Genomic DNA, 16552 nt, shown 5'->3' with positions numbered 1-16552 from the left:
TCCTGCCTCAGCCTTCGGAGTAGGTGGGACTACAGGCGCCGGCCACTGCGCCCGGCTAATTTTTTTTTTTTGTATTTTTTTAGTAGAGACGGGGTTTCACCGTGGTCTCGATCTCCTGACCTCGTGATCCGCCCGCCTTGGCCTCCCAAAGTGCTGGGATTACAGGCGTGAGCCACCGCGCCCGGCCAACCAGAGGGTTTTTAAGTGATGGCATGATCAAACTTTCATTTTACAGAGGTAACTCCAGCTGAAGAGTGGAGAAGGCATCAGAAAAAGGCAACAGTGGACAGGGGAGGCAGTGTATAGTGCAAATTTTTAAGCAATTTTACACATGCTGGGTCTAACTCTGTTTCGAAGCCTCACCTACTAATCAACATAATATTAACTTTTTACATTGCTTCTGGACTCAAACGCCTGCTTCATCACTGACTAGCTGTGTGGCTTAGGGACCCACTGGGAGCCTGAGAGCCTCCTCAGGTTCTTCAATTATGAAATGTGGAGAACTCTTCTACTCTTTGAGGATTTCAATGAGGATGAAATGAGTGCTTTGGTACACAGGCGCTCAACAAATATTGACTCATCTCAAGCAAATAATCCTGTCAATTAAGGAAATAAAAGGAGAAAGGGAAGGCCTCTTCTAGCTATTTGATCCAATTACTTAAAATTCTACCTGTAAATTATGCAGGGGATAAGCATTTATTTAACAGTAGCAAATTTTATGCTATTAGACTAGTGCTATTAGAATAGCTTGAGACCTGATAGGTATGTCAGGTTTTTATTTTTTTTAACAAAAATTAGTGAATGATCATAAGTGGAAAGATTCATGTCTCAATATACACTATATATTACACTACAGTAGACTTTTAAAATTAAAAATCCATAATTCTCTCTCCATAAAAAAAGGGTGTCTATATTCCCAGTGATATAGTTTTCCAGAAATCTAGTCCCTATCAATATAAATCTGGGAATTTCTGCCATTCCAGAGGATCTAAGCTTCTACACTACAAATATTGCATACTAAGGTATCAGCAAACGTAGCACTCCTCCTGTCTGATGTCCACAGCACACCCGGGTTGATCACAGGGAGATCCAGAAAGGTGGTTACAGCACTCCTTCCTGCAGAGCCCAGATGTGGTCTCAGAAGTCTTCCCAGCCAAGTGCCCTAGACAGCTACCCCGCAATGGACCCCAAGATATTCCTGGTTCAAAGACACTCATTTTCAAATTGAAAAAAACCAATGGGAGTCTAAGTAATTTTTCTGGAATTTCATTTACAAAGATAGTAGCAAAAAAGTGAAAATACATTTTCTACAGACTAAATCGAAATGGTTCTCTATTTCTTCTCACTTTTTAACATCAATCTCCTCATAATCTCATGGAAAATAAAATACAGTAATAGTCCAAATGCACAAAGCAAGCTATAATCAGCTGACTTTACTCCATTTCAATTATGTGCATTTTAACATATTTACATTAGAAGCATGTATTACAACCTGAAACCTTGTCAGACAGCTTAAAGAACCCAGCTGAGAATGTTCCATGCCTGCTTATTTATTTATTAAGACAGGGTCTGGCTGTTACCCAGACTGGAGTGCAGTGGCACCATCCTAGCTCACTGCAGCATCAAACTCCTGGGCTCACGCGATCCTGCCTCAGCATCCGGAAGAGCTGGGACTACAAGTATGCACCAACACGCCTGGGTTTTTTGTTTGTTTGTTTGTTTTGGTAGAGACAGTCTCACTTTGCTGCTTAGGGTGGTCTTGACCACTTTGGTCTCCCAGAGTACTGGGATCACAGGTGTGAGCCACCACACCCAGCTCAGGCACACATTCTCGTACTTGGCAATCTCCTCCAGTGGGAATCCTTACACTCATCATGTCTTAAATATGAAAGAAAAACACAAAATGGACTTTTGGTGCCTCCCTTACCTAACTTGTTCATGCTTAATGAAGAATTCTTGTGGTTAAAAATGATGACTAGGTTGGGCGTGGTCACGGCTCACACCTGTAATCCCAGCACTTTGGGAGGCTGAGGCAGGTGGATGACCTGAGGTCGGGAGTTCAAGACCAGCCTGACCAACATGGTGAAACCCTGTCCCTACTAAAAACACAAAATTAGGCTGGGCACGGTGGCTCACGCCTGTAATCCCAGCACTTTGGGAGGCTGAGGTGGGCGGATCACGAGGTCAGGAGATCAAGACCATCCTGGCTAACATGGTGAAATCCCATCTCTACTAAAAATACAAAAAACTTAGCCAGGTGGGTGCCTGTAGGTCCAGCTACTCGGGAGGCTGAGGCAGGAGAATGGCATGGACCCGGGAAGCAGAGCTTGCAGTGAGCTGAGATCATGCCACTGCACTCCAGCCTGGGCGACAGGGCGAGACTCCGTCTTAAAAAAAAAAAAAAAAAAAAAAAAAAAAAAAAAAAAAAAAAAAAAAAAAAAATTAGCCAAGCATGGCAGCGCATGCCTGCAATCCCAGCTACTCCGGAGGCTGAGGCAAGAGAATCGCTTGGACCCGGGAGGCAGAGGTTGCAGTGAGCCGAGATCACACCATTGCACTCCAGCCTGGTGACAGAGGAAGACCCTGTCTCAAAAAAAAAAAAAAGACTAGAGGCCAGGCACAGTGGCTCATGCCTGTAATCTCAGCACTTTGGGAGGCTGAGGTAGGCAGATCACCTGAGGTCAGGAGTTTGAGACCAGCCTGGTCAACATGGTGAAACCCCATCTCTAAAAAAAATATAAAAATTAGCCGGGCATGGTGGCGCATGCCTGTAGTCCCAGCTACTCGGGAGGCTGAGGCAGGAAAATCGCTTGACCCGGGAGGCAGAGGTTGCAGTGAGGCAAGATTGTGCCACTGCACTCCAACTGGGTGACAGAGCAAGACTCCGTCTCAAAAAAACAAAAACAAACAATGATGACTGGTAATGGTGAAGATGCACCTGTAAATATGAATGCAGAGTTTTAAAGCAGCAAAAGGAAAAAATTTCTCTGAAGTGTAAAAACGTAAGAGGTTTGTCTCAAAGAGCAACTGATCTGAAAGAAAGAACTCACTTAAGAATGGGATAGACAAGCCAATGTGGTGGCTTAGGCCTGTAATCCCAGCACTTTGGGAGGCCAAAGCAGGAGGATTGCTTGAGCCCAGGAGTTCAAGATCAGCCTGAGAAACATGGTGAAAACCTGTCCGTATAAAAAAATTTTTTTTTTTTTTTTTGAGATGGAGTCTCGCTCTGTGGCCCAGGCTGGAGTGCAGTGGCACAATCTGGGCTCACTGCAAGCTCCGCCTCCCGGGTTCACTCCATTCTCCCACCTCAGCCTCTCTGAGTAGCTGGGACTACAGGCGCCCACCACCACGCCCGGCTAATTTTTTTTGTATTTTTAGTAGAGACGGGGTTTCACCGTTTTAGCCAGGATGGTCTCGATCTCCTGACCTCGTGATCCGCCCACCTCAGCCTCCCAAAGTGCTGGGATTACAGGCGTGAGCCACCGCGCCCGGCAATAAATTTTTGAAAAATTAACCGGGCATGGTGGTGCACACCCATAGTCTCACCTAATCAGGAGGCTGAGGCCGCAGTGAGCAGTGATGGCACCACTGCACTCTATGGAAGACCCTGTCTCCCCAGAGCCCCCCAAAACAGGATAAGGCAAGTTTGTGGCACACTTAAAATTGAGTGGTTATTCAGAGAAGCTAGAAATGTACTAGGCATAGCAAAATATTTGAAATTAGCGTGGCAGGCAGGAACAAGAGCTAGCTGTCTGCTCCAACTCTGTGTGGTATGATCAAGGTAGACTACTGTGCAGGATCTGGTGGAGGTAGTCCAGTGTTCCTAAAACTAAAATCTGATTTCCAAAGCATGACCCTAAGTGAGGACTTTGTGATGAAACAGATACGGTCCACAAATGAATGCTTTTTATCCACAGCTAATAAAACATGTGATCCCTTAGGGAAGGTTACTGCTATTTCCAGCCTCAATGGTTGTATTCTTATTATCAAATTTAAGCATATAACAACAAATAGGAAAACTATCCGTAACAGCAAGCTGTAGAATGCTCCTTTAATGAAACTGCTAATACTTGACTTGTAAGACTAACCAGGATACTTTTTAAAACTATACTTAATACTATTATTTCATATATTGTATGTATATATTTTAAGAAATAACATGCCACATTAAAATGCTGCTTTAGTCTCTTATATATATGATTTTATATATATGACTTCCCTAAGAAGGGAAAGGTCTGGGATTGGTGAATCCTTAAGTAATTTGAAACACTAAACATTAGGAGTATTTTAAATTACCTGAGGATTCACCAATCCCAGACCGTTCCCTTCTTATGAGTTCTTCCATAGTTTGTCAGAAATTTCTTTTCTGTTTAAAAAAACTACAAAGAATTTCAGGAGTGGTAGCATAACTCCAAAGAGGTGGGCAGTTGAGGCAACTGGAACAGGGAGAGGACGAGTGAGTTGCCCAATCTCACCAGAAAAGACATAAAGCCAGCAAGAGATGCCACATCAGGTGACTTCTTGTCCACGCCTTTTTCTCATTGTTTTTAATATTCACTGCTACTATATTGAGTTTTCTTTACATTTTACACAATTCTAAAGCTATGCTATGTTGGAAACCCTGGAAACATGTGTAAAGGACTTCAGATTAGAGAACTTGAAATGCATAAAGACATGGCAATTACATTTTAATTGCTTACTTGAAACAGCAGTTATCTTCACACGGAAAACTAAGGGAGAGCAGAGAAATCAACTAAATCCTGTTTTTGGCTTCAAGAGGGTTATTATCCTGAATCTCTTTTATTGTGGTAAAATACACATAAAATTTTCCATTTTTAGGTGTACATTGTGGCATTAAGTACATTCATGTTATTGTGCAACTGCCACCATCCATCTCCAGAATTTTTTCATCTTCCCCAAATACAACTCCATTAAACACTAACTCTCCATTTCCCCCTCTCCCCCAGCTCCTAGCAACCAACAGTTCCTGACTGTAAGAATTTAATGACTCTAGGAGCCTCATATGAGTGGAATCACACAGTATACGTCCTTTTGTGTCTGGCTTATATCACTTAGCATGGTATCTTCAAGGTTCATCCATGTTGTAGCATATGTCAGAATTTCCTTCAAGGCTGAATCATAGTCCAGTGTAGGTATACACTACATTTCATTTATCTACTTATCCATCAATGGACACTTGGGTTGCTCCTTTTAGTTATTGTGAATCATGTTGCTATAAACATGGGTGTACAGTATCTGTCAGAGTGCCGCCTTTCACATCTTTGGTGTATGTATCCAGAAGTGGAACTGCTGGATTATACGGTATTTCTAGGTTTAATTGCAACCTTACCATTCTCACATACTTCACCTAAACTGAAAACTGCAATGAATATACCAACCACACACATACTGTGCTTTAAGCAAGGCAGTGGAAAAACCCCACTGGATCTGTCTTACATCACTTCTCCCTTAACCTGTTGGAACACCTTACATCTACGAAATGCCTTGAAGATGCCAAAGACCTCCAGGTCCAGGCAAGCTTCTGGGGCTCCTGCTGCAGACTGAGCCTCAGTCTTCTTGTTTAGAGGAAAGGGGACCCAGCACGACTCTGTCCGTAGTGCAGGGTGACTGCAAATGACACCCAACACTCAGTTCTTCAACACCCCACAGGCCTGGTTGTAGATTTTGAGGTCAAGGTCGGGTAAGTATAAAACCCAATGAATTTTTATAAAACTAGTAACGGGGAAAACAGGAAGATCAGGAAAAGGTGGTGAAATCTTCACCAAGGCCAATGATTGCACAACACATAACTTCTTGAAGCACTTTTTTCCACCTGCTAAAACACTAAACATTAGGAGTGTTTCAAATTACTTGAGGATACACCAATCCCTAACTTTCCCTTTCTAAAAGTTCTTCCAGAGTTTCTGTCAGAAATTCCTTTTAAGAAAACTCCAAGGAATTTCAGGAGTGGTAGCATAATAACTGGGGAGAGCCCTCTAATTAATCAAAAACGTAGTGTAGCTTATATAGCTTAGAGAAACTGTGGATCTACGAGGACATGTGAAGGTACTGGGCTATAATGTGGTCAATGTGTCCGAAAAATAACAGTTCTGGGCCAACCAAGTGTGGCTCAAGGGGTCACTACTAAGAATGGTTCCTCTTTGGGTAGAGCAGAGGGAAGAGACACTAAAGGGAACTGCAATCACCAGCAAAGGAACACAGTGACCATCAATGTCTGAGGACTGGCACAACGAAGGATAAGACAGAACCTCTCTGTACGAGGACTACTCCCTTCCAGTTCCCTTTCTTCCCCATTGTGTCCCAGTGGAGGACCTGATAATACACCTGACCCATATCTAAGACATGGAGTTGGCAGTGCTGATAGTAGGTAAGGTTCACAGTATGTTAAAAAGTCACACATGAGGCTGGGTGCAGTGGCTTATGCCTGTAATCTCAGCACTTTGGGAGGCTGAGGGTAGGAGAATCACTTGAGGACAGGAGTTTGAAACCAGTTTGGGCAACATGGTGAAACCTCGTCTCTACCTAAAATACAAAATTACCTGGGCATGGTGGCACACACCTGCAATCCCAGCTACTCGGCAGGCTGAGGCACAAGGATCACTTGACCCCCGGAGGCAGGGGTTGCAGTGAACCAAGACTGAGCTACTGCACTCCAGCCTGATGACAGACTGAGACTCTGTCTTAAAAAAACAGTCACGTATGGTTTTCCCCTCCCTGGCCCTTCTCTCTGTGGTAGGTAGGTTCAAATTACAGCCTAACTTCAGCCATCTCTGTTCTCTTTGCTTAAGCATATGAGTCACTGCTTTGGGTTCCTACGCCAGTCAGACATCCATAGGCTCCTAGATACAGACATGAGCCTAGGAAGAGGTAACATACCCGATTAGGCTCTGAGCCTAAAACACGTTCCATGAAATTACCTGAGCCTTGCACAGTACTGCGATCTAACACATAATCATGTACTTTGTTTCTTGTTTGCTATTGTTACATGTGTACAGTGTCCTCAGGAGACTAGAGAGAAGAGGGATGATTGGCAGAGATTGGCATTGGCAGAATCCTGGGTTCCTCAATAACCACCTTTCACCCCTAGCAGTACTCTCTAGAGTAAGATGGAGGTTGAAGATGCGTGCTGTTAAATTTCCTAATCATGGCTGGGTATAGTGGCTCATGCCTGTAATCCCGGCACTTTGGGAGGCTGAGATGGGAGAATCAGTTAAGCTCAGGAGGTCAAGACCAGCCTTGGCAACATAGTGAACTGTCTCTACTAAAACTTTGCAGGTGGGTGGCCTGAGCCTGTAGTCTCAGACTCGGGAGGCTGAGGTGGGAGGATTGCTTGAGCCTGGGAGATCAAGGTTGCAGTAAGCTATGATCATGCCACTGCACTCCCGTGTGGGCAACAACAAAAAAAATTTCCTAGTCTTTCATGCACATGTGATGCTGGCTTGGTGTTTACAGCTTCGTATTCCTGAAATCGGTATGTGCCAGGTATCACTGCAGACTAGTCCTTGATAGAAATAATTTACATTTTATTTTCATGTAAAGGTGACAGCAGCAGCAATAACATAGGCATTCAGTAAATATTCTTTTGAATTAGGCCAGATCCTAAATATCCTGAAAGAAACATGACATGTCACTATCTACTCCTTCAAGACAAAGATATACTTTTTTTCTTTTTTCACTTCAGTAAGCTGGTCTACAATGATGGACTTTTATTTATGCAACAATTTCAATACTGTTCAACATATTGGGCTTTTTTTTCTCCCTGTAAGTAGAATCTGATTTTGAAATCTAGTAGTGTACTGACAAGTGCCAAGCTGTTCTAATTAGGTTACCTTTCACATTTATAAAAATGGTACAAAGTTCTCTGAATACCATTCCAGAAATACTAATTCATACTTACCTATTTTCAGTCTCCTAAAGGTTCCAAAGATCTTAATATATGTTCACTCGGCACAACACGGCTGCACCAACCACCACCCCATGTTACAAAACAAGGCAAAGAGAAGCAGAATAACTCTCCCTATGCCCCGGGAGAAGTACAACAGAGGTGCAGGGTAAGAGGGTTTCTGGGTCCCGGCCACCTGTTTCACATTTCTCTTTCACCTTCCTTCTTCCTGGGTACGGTGAGGCTCCTCTGATGGAAGGCAAGATGGCTGCCATCCTTCAGTTATCACAGTACTGTACCTTTAGAATGGACAGCATCAGCACTGTGATAACTGAGCCAGGGCAGCCTGTCAGTCACTGTGTCAGTCAACGGCATCCTTTCTGGTGGCTGCATTACTCTCTCTGAAGGCTCCCCATGAAGTGAAGGACTAAAAGATCCCCTTCTGGTTGGAGACGTGAGGAGGCAGAAGAAAAAGAAGGATCAGAGCCCAGCAAGTGGTGAGGCTGAAATATTAAAAGGCCCGGTTGAATTAAATTAGAATGAAAGATGAACACATGACTTATCCATATTAATGAGGATGAACAACTGCATGATTAGGTTTTCACTCTGATAATACATCAAATATGCAGTAAGCTTCCAGCATATTTCACAACCTATCTCTTCCATGCATGGATTCACTGACTGTGCCTCCCTGACCTCATCATTGATTTTATACATATACTGAGGAACTACTACGTTCTAAGCCCTCTTCTAGATGTTCAGGAAATAAAGATAAGTAAGACATGATTCCTGTCTTCAAAGTGCTCATAACCAAACATGACAATAATACTTCACATCTGCCGAACATTCAAAAATGCTCTATATGTTTTCTCATTTGGTTTTCACAAGAACCCTACCGGGCCGGCAATGAATTATTCATTAATTCATCAAAAAAGGATTCTGGAAATAGATATTATTACCCCATTTTATAGGCAGAAAAAAAAAAAAACTTAGGTTAGGTGATTTGCCAGAGACCATGTATTGCTAAGTTATGGTGAACCCATGCCTAGAACCATGTCAAACGAGTGAACCCAGTGCTTTGTTCTCTCTACCCTACCCTAGCTGTCCAACTCCATCAACTGGATATTCAGTGCACACAATTTACACAAAAGGATTTCTAAAAACATTTACTTTTTGTTTATTTTTAGTTTTCTCAGTAACTGAGATCATGAAGCAGAAACTAGTGGGGCTTTATAATTAAGAAGAAAAATGCACATTAGCAAAAATGACTTTCATTCCTCTTGCTCTGAGTGCTAAGAATGTACTCAAATTAGTAACATTGCTATTTTTCACTATAGTTTATGTCAATTCTATACCTATGGTGATACTGACAACCTTCAGAATACCTTTTTAAAAAGTAATAACAACATATACACATCACTTGCTTTTAAATTATCTGTACCTTTGAGATGTACTCTGAAGTCATTTTAGGGATGATTCTTGCTTTTAATAAAAAGTACAAAAGATTCTGAAATTGGAATTCAGGCATCAGAATATCAACTTATTAAAACCATGATTCACTTCCATGTCATAAGGTTTCAAGTTATTTCAATATGAGTGGAACTTGACAGATATTTGAAAAATAATTATGTTTTCATTAGGCATTTGCTCAATTTCAAAGACTCATTATATGCATATTAGATATTAGCACTGTACTTCAAATAAGTCAGATAGATGAATCAATTCTTTAGATCAGTGGAAGTCAGAAAATAAGAGTACAGTGAATCTAACTCAACTATTAACTTTATGTACTATGAAAATGACCTTATCTTCAGAAAAGTAATATCCAATGTAACAATCTACCTACACACAAATTAAAAACAACATTGTCTAAAATGCAAAAATACCTAAAAATTAAGGAGTTCATCATCTAGGTCTTAGCCAACTGTAATACAGATTTGAAACACGAGAGGGCAACGAAGATTAAAAAAAAAAAAAAAAATCACAGTTGGATCCCATAACCTAAGGTTCTTGGAAATAGTTGCACATTTTTACCCAAATTATAAACATCTGCTACGTGAACAAAGATACTGTGATCATTTCAGAGTAAAATTTTAGATAGCTGTTCCACTAAAAAGGATAAGAAGATTACCAACTAATATTTCTTGACCACAAATTCTGTCAGCTTTGGAAAACTGAATACTTACCCTGAAATACTGAAGGCTGGGTAAGTATGGAGACAAATAAATAATCCTGACATATTCAGTAGTTATTAGACTGTTCTTCACCAAAATATTAGTGTGATTCAATGTCTAAATATGAAGTATAAAGATGAAGTAAGTGTACTGCAAAGTTGAAATTCACTCTATTAGCCATCACCAAAACCCATGCAACAACTAAACATTTTTGGTAAAGTAAAAGATACTTCCTTTTTCTCCTTATTTTTCTCTCATTTCATTTTTTTACCTAAATTAGAAAAAAAAGAAGCCAAGCATCCCTAATAACAAGCAGCAAATTGTCATTATTCTGTGAATAGTTACTTAAATTAACATTCTCTCAGATTCTAAAGCAGTTTCAAGGAAGAAAAATATGGGTTTTCAAAATGGTATTTTTAAAATAAATGTTTCAAAAATGTGTCTTGCTTTTTCTTGAAAATGTTTATAAATGTGCATTTTTGAAAAATTTAAATCCATCAGAAATATTTCTTCTTCAACATGTTTCTTCTAAGAACTGAACTGTCTACATTTATAAACAAGTGACTACAGGTACTCATGCTACAGTAAGAAAAAATAACTGCATACTAAGAGAGGAAGAGAGAAAACAGTGATGTAAAATGCTTTCTTCCAGGACCCAAACTGATTTTAAACTACTTCTTCTATGTTAAAAATGATACAACTAGGAACAATTTCTTCATAACGCATATACCAAATTTATCTACAAAACCAGGCACTTACAGAAAACTGGCATACCAAACAACTTTTAAAATAACGTGGAGTACAAGGCCAGGCATGGTGGCTCACACCTGTAATCTCAGCGCCTTAGAAGGCTGAGGCAGGAGGATTGCTTGAATCCAGGAGTTCAAGACCAGCCTGGGCAACATAGTGGAAGCCTGTCTCTACAAAAAATAGTATGAGCAGGGCCGGTAGTCCCAGCTACTTCGGAGGCTGAGGTGGGAGGATTGCTTGAACATGAAAGGCTGAGGCTGCCATGACTGCACCACTACACTCCAGCCTGGGTGACAAAGACCTTTTCTCAAGCAATCAATCAACATGGAGTACAAATAAAAGCACAAAAAACATGCTACATCCCTCCTATTTATAAACTAAAATGAAAATACTGTTTTAAACCTTTGAATATCTGATTATATATTAAATAACTGAAGGCACCATAAGTTGTTGGCCAAGCAAAATATTTGAAAATACTTTTATAGTTTAGTGTATTTAAATCCACTGGTCTTTTAACGAGTGTGATTTGTTTTCCAATTTGAAAATTATCATCTAATTCAGTGATACTATATAAAATGGCCAAATTTGGCCACACTGAGATGTTATAAACACGTCAGCAAAAGTTGCTCAAATGTCCACTGCTGCTTTGTCACAAGTACACAGAACGTATACTTGCATTTTATTGCAAAACTTTGCTATACTGAGTTTTTAAAAACTAATTTGTGCCAAAGATTGATGAGGTGGCAGGTTACAAAATTTTTTTCTCTTTTATGGAAAAAGAAATAGGCAGAAAGGCAAGAAAATGTCAAGGACCACTGCCCTATACAAAGTTAGCCCCGATTCTCGAAGAGAAGCATTAACTGAGAGTGATTAGAGAAGAGGTGTCATCATTTTACTGACTTTGAGCACTGGCCCCTAATTAATCCCATGCTACGTAACTTTAGCAGGTCCATGTGGACGAAAAAAAAAAACCCTATGGACACAGTAACAGAGAAGAATGAGCTTTTTTCCTCATGTTGAACAAGAGTTTAGTCCGAAAAGGCTCCAGGAGATTAAAATTTATAAATACACGACTGGCCCATACATTACATTATATGGGCCTCTCCCCTTCAAACATGTACTCAGCACAAATATTTTTAGTCCAACTATATACTCCACAGTTAATTTACTTTCTGATTTTGCTCTACATCACATTTCACCACTCTCGCCCCCTGGATTTTAGATTTTATGGTTTGCTCACACGTCAGTTTTATAGGCCAGCTAACTTCAGAATGATCCACCCCTAGCTAAACAGCTCTAAAAACCCTGATGGTCTCCAATTAATCTATGATTGCCTTATTACTGCAGCACTGCCATTTGAAAATGCTGGGTCTCAGATTTTCAAATTCCCTTAATGGACAGCTAGAGGGGCCAATACCAAAGACTTGCAATGACCTCCAATTCTACAGCCTTGGGCTGTTCCAGGAACACAATTACACTCCACTTCCCTGCAGCTTCCACCCTTCTCGAAGCTTCTATTCCTACATCTGTAAAATGAACACATTTCTACTAGTAACACATGCCACAGTGGCACTGCACTCATTAAGTGCTGTGTTGTATACTGCAATTTAATTTGGTGCTGTTTATATCTTATTTCCTCAAGTCAACAGGACTCTTTCTAAAAAAGTCAGAAACTGTTTTACTCATGTCTCTTCACAATACTTAGTGGTCATTTCCACAAAATGCTAGCTCAATAAATACTTGATTGATTAATTGATGAGCCTCTCCATTTCTCCGGGAGCCTCTAAACAGTTATCAACAAGAGTATGTTTAATTCCAGTCTCTGTCTATATGGTCTTAGGTGAGGTGTTTGGCAGTTTGTCATCTATAAAATAAAGGGATAGCACCGAATAGCCCCCAAGTTCCTTCCAGTGCGATTTCTGAATCTCATTAGACAAAACAAAACCCAAAGACAGCACTACCTCTATTCATGTTAACATTGTACTTTTTTTTGGAGGAAAAGAGTCAGCAACCTTGTGGGCCCAAATGCCACCAGTGGAGCCGTGATTTGGGGGGGAGGGGGACAGAAAGTAGATGAAGCAAAGAAAAAATAAATGGGAGTGACAGATGAGTAGAATCACTAAAATGCCACCAGGTGTCACAATTGTTACTTTGCCACACATTGTTTTCCAGTATCTTTTGCTATGCCCAGGATCCTTTTACAAAAGCAGCAATAGCCGGATATGTGGGTATCCAAATTTTCCCATGACACCCCTGCTACCCGTTCTAGAACCCTGGACTTTTACACTGATCTCCCTAATGTAACAGTAATAATGTAATACTCGGGGTCCCCAATCATCACATGGAACACAGCAGTGAAAAGTAGAAACACAAACATGAAATAACAATATTTCATACAGTCACCACTTCTGAAATTAATCCATGGGGCTAGGCACAGTGGCTCATGCCTGTAATCCCAGCACTTTGGGAGGCCAAGGCCGGCGGATCACCCGAGCTTAGGAGTTCAAGACCAGCCTGGCCAACGTGGGGAAACCCCATCTCTACTAAAAATACAAAAAATCTGCCGGGCATCGTGGCGCACACCCAGCGCACACCTGGCATAGTGGCGCACACCCAGCTACTCTGGAGGCTGAGACAGGAGAATCGCTTGAACCTGGGAGGTACAGGCTGCAGTGAGCCAAGATCGCGTCACTGCACTCCAGCCTGGAAGACAGAGAGAGACTTATCTCAAAAAAAAAAAAAAGAAAAAAGAAATTAATCCATAGATGAAAAGGAGTGATGCAGGCCTGACCTGTCCAATGAAGTATAATGCAAGCTACACATGTAATTTTTAATTCTCTAGTAGCCACATTAATAAACAGGTGGAATTAATAGCATATTCATTTAACGAGGAATCAACATAAAATTAATGGCTATTCTACTTTTTTTGCACTGTTTGAAATCTGAAGAGTACTTTGCACTTACATATCCCAATTCTAAATTTTCATCAAAATACTTAATTTGCTTTTGGATTTCAAAACACTTAGTTTCAAAAGTAGATGCGTAAGCTCAAGTATGTTTCCAAACATAAATAAGCTTTCCAATAACTAAATCAAGTTATCAATATTTAAAATTAAATAAAATTTAAAATTGAGCTCTTCCTCACCCTAGCCATATTTCAGGTGGTTAACAGCCACGTGGCTAGGGCAGGTATCCTGTCTCTGTCACCTGGATTCTTTTAAACCTGAACCAGAGTAAAAGATGTTACCCCATCAACCAGCAAGTCATCTTACAGCACCCACCAAGTGCTCAAATTATACCAAGTATTTTCTGCTCCACTTCCAATCCTTACGTTGTCAACACTTCAGTGATTATCGTTTATTAGGCAGCCCTTCCAAAAGACTGAGTATCTTAGCTCAGAGAGGAAAGCGTATCTCAATTCAGGGACTGAATGGAGACACTGAGATTCAAAGACAAGGAGTTAATTTCCAAGGTAAAGGTGGAAAATCCTGACATCCTTACTGCTTTGTCCAGGGTATCAGTCACCCACAAAAGTTACAATTATTGTTTACGAGCCTCTCAACTTACATACTCACAGCAGCTGTCACTGCATCCTCAGGTTCTCTGTCTTCCTCAAGTGCCCTCCTAGCTTCCTGAAACAACCTTCTCTATCTACAGCAGATTCTGCAGAGAGGCCTCTCTTTAATTCATATTCTGAAACGTGCTTGTTATTGTTGACATACAAAAACTTATGAATAATTCAATAAATGAATCTTGAACCATCCTATCATTCAGTGGTCTAGGTACCCAACTCTAGAGGAAAGCTTTTCTGAAATACATGGGAAGTATCCCCCAACCCTCCCCCAAAGGAACCAATTATGAACACTATACAGTCTTCTCTCCCTTCTCACTCCCCATGTCAAAGTTCATTGTGTTCCTCCTGCAGCTGATTTAAAAGTTGATCTTTTCAAGGAGCTGGATTCCTAAGGTAGTTCTATTTTGAGCCTTCTTCCTGTTCTGAAGCTAAAGTTGGAAGGGCTTAGGTGGTGATGTCATGGAAGGGAGACTGTTGGTTTTCACAGGAGGGTCTTCTCTGGCAACTCTGGGGATGCTCAAATGGGGAAAACTCAGTGTTACTTTTGATCTTTTCCCCCCTCCTTCCCTTTATAGAATATCAGCTATTCCTTAGCCAGCAAAAAAACAAGTTCAATAAGCCTGCAAACAGATTTACATATTTTACATGCTAAACATCTAATAAATGAAAAGACTAAGAAAAAGAAAAATGCCTCACTGTAAGGAAGAGAAGGTGACAACCTCTTTCTCCACCCCTCTCCCCAAATATCTATCATAGGACAAGGGGCAAAGAGGAGGGGAGGGTCGACTGGTAAGAAGAATAAAGGGATTATAAAGCTAGGAGGCCTTTAGAGGGAAACGCTGTTGGAATATTCAGGACAGAAGGAGACCCTTGGGTCCCTGCTCTTCTGTGTTCTCCTCCCTTTTGGAATGGTTAGACTTGGGCTGGGTGTGTCTTCTGCTTGGGAGGCGTTTTTTTGGCGCTGGAAAAGCAAAAGGGGCCAGGGTGGGGCCTGGGGAAAGAAAGCCAGAGACAGGCTGCTTAGGCCTGGCTCTGTGTTAAGCTTAAGGGGAAAATAAAGGGGGCTATGGGAGGACAGGAGATTCTATTAGAAGACCCAGAGGGGAATAAGAAACAGCGCACGGGCCAAAGGGGGTCACTTCTCTCTCTCCCTCAACCTAGGCCCAGGAGCTATTTGCTGGTTGGTGGGGGACAGGTCCAGAGGGAAGAGAAAATCCCAAAACATCTGCAGACCACAACTTGCCAGGGGAAAGGGGGGCTGGCGACAGACATGCCAAATGAAGTCAGCAGGTGAAAGCAGCAATTTTTGGCCAATGCTGGGATTGCGGAGGGGAATAACTAAGAACCCTGGAGAGCAGGGGATTCCCTGGTTTCTCTGCTCACCTCTCCTCCAAAGCAGGCATAAGCACAGGTGTGGTCTTTCTCCAGGAAGGTGGCAGCTGGCGTGCCGGTAGCAGAGTGAGGGAAAGAATTCCTCGCACAGGAAGGCAGGGAGAAGCCCCGGGGTCAGCTGCGGCCAGGAGCCGGCGTCTCCGCCAAGTCCCCTCCCCCTTCCTGAAAACCGACCTGGACCAGCACAAATTACAGCAAAGCACCCCTCTCCCCAATAATGTTTCTAATAAAAGAAACAGACTCTCATGCCTATATAAAAAAACCACGAGCTCTAGCTGACGAAAATAAACAGGTGAGCCCGGGGAGAAGCGGGAAAACACTGGGAATGGGAGAATGAAGGGGGAGAAGGCGTTCCCGAACGTGCAGAGAAACCGAGGCTTCCCTGCCCTCCCTCCACCCTCCTCCGCTCCGGCCGGGGAGAATCTGCGTGGCAGGGTGCAAGCTAAAAATGCCACTGACGGACCCCTCTTCCCGCCCCGTGCCCGTTCTCCCTCCTACCCCAGACTCCAGCGTCCCGGCCTCGTGGTAGCGCCCGGTCCCCGGCGCCGCGCGGGGCTCGCCCTCTCTCCGGACCGCCGCCGCCGCGGGGACTCCGGTCCTCCTCTCTCCTCCTCCCTCCTCCTCCTCCTCCTGCACCGCCGCCTCCTCTTAGACTCCTCCCGCCGGATCCTTCACGTAAACAACATCCAGGCTCTATTTACAGTCACCGCCGGACGGCGAGGGACCCACGCCAGCACCCTGGACGCGGGCGGGGGCGGG

General features: G+C 42.3%; 1 protein-coding gene across 1 annotated transcript in view; it reads right to left on the bottom strand.

The window, feature by feature from the left end:
- JAK1 (Janus kinase 1) overlaps positions 1–16347 on the bottom strand; it is a 246230-nt gene extending 229883 nt beyond the window's left edge. Inside the window, exon 1 of the mRNA XM_055234908.2 lies at positions 16292–16347. The gene's annotated coding sequence lies outside the window, so the exon portion shown is untranslated. The remainder of the gene's footprint in view (positions 1–16291) is intronic.
- Between the last annotated feature and the right edge of the window lie 205 nt (positions 16348–16552).

The sequence above is a fragment of the Symphalangus syndactylus genome, chromosome 19 (genome assembly GCF_028878055.3).
Source record: "Symphalangus syndactylus isolate Jambi chromosome 19, NHGRI_mSymSyn1-v2.1_pri, whole genome shotgun sequence".
NCBI classification, from domain to species: domain Eukaryota; kingdom Metazoa; phylum Chordata; class Mammalia; order Primates; family Hylobatidae; genus Symphalangus; species Symphalangus syndactylus.
The sequence above is the reverse complement of the archived record's forward strand: the minus strand, read 5'-3'. Positions and strand labels throughout refer to the sequence as shown.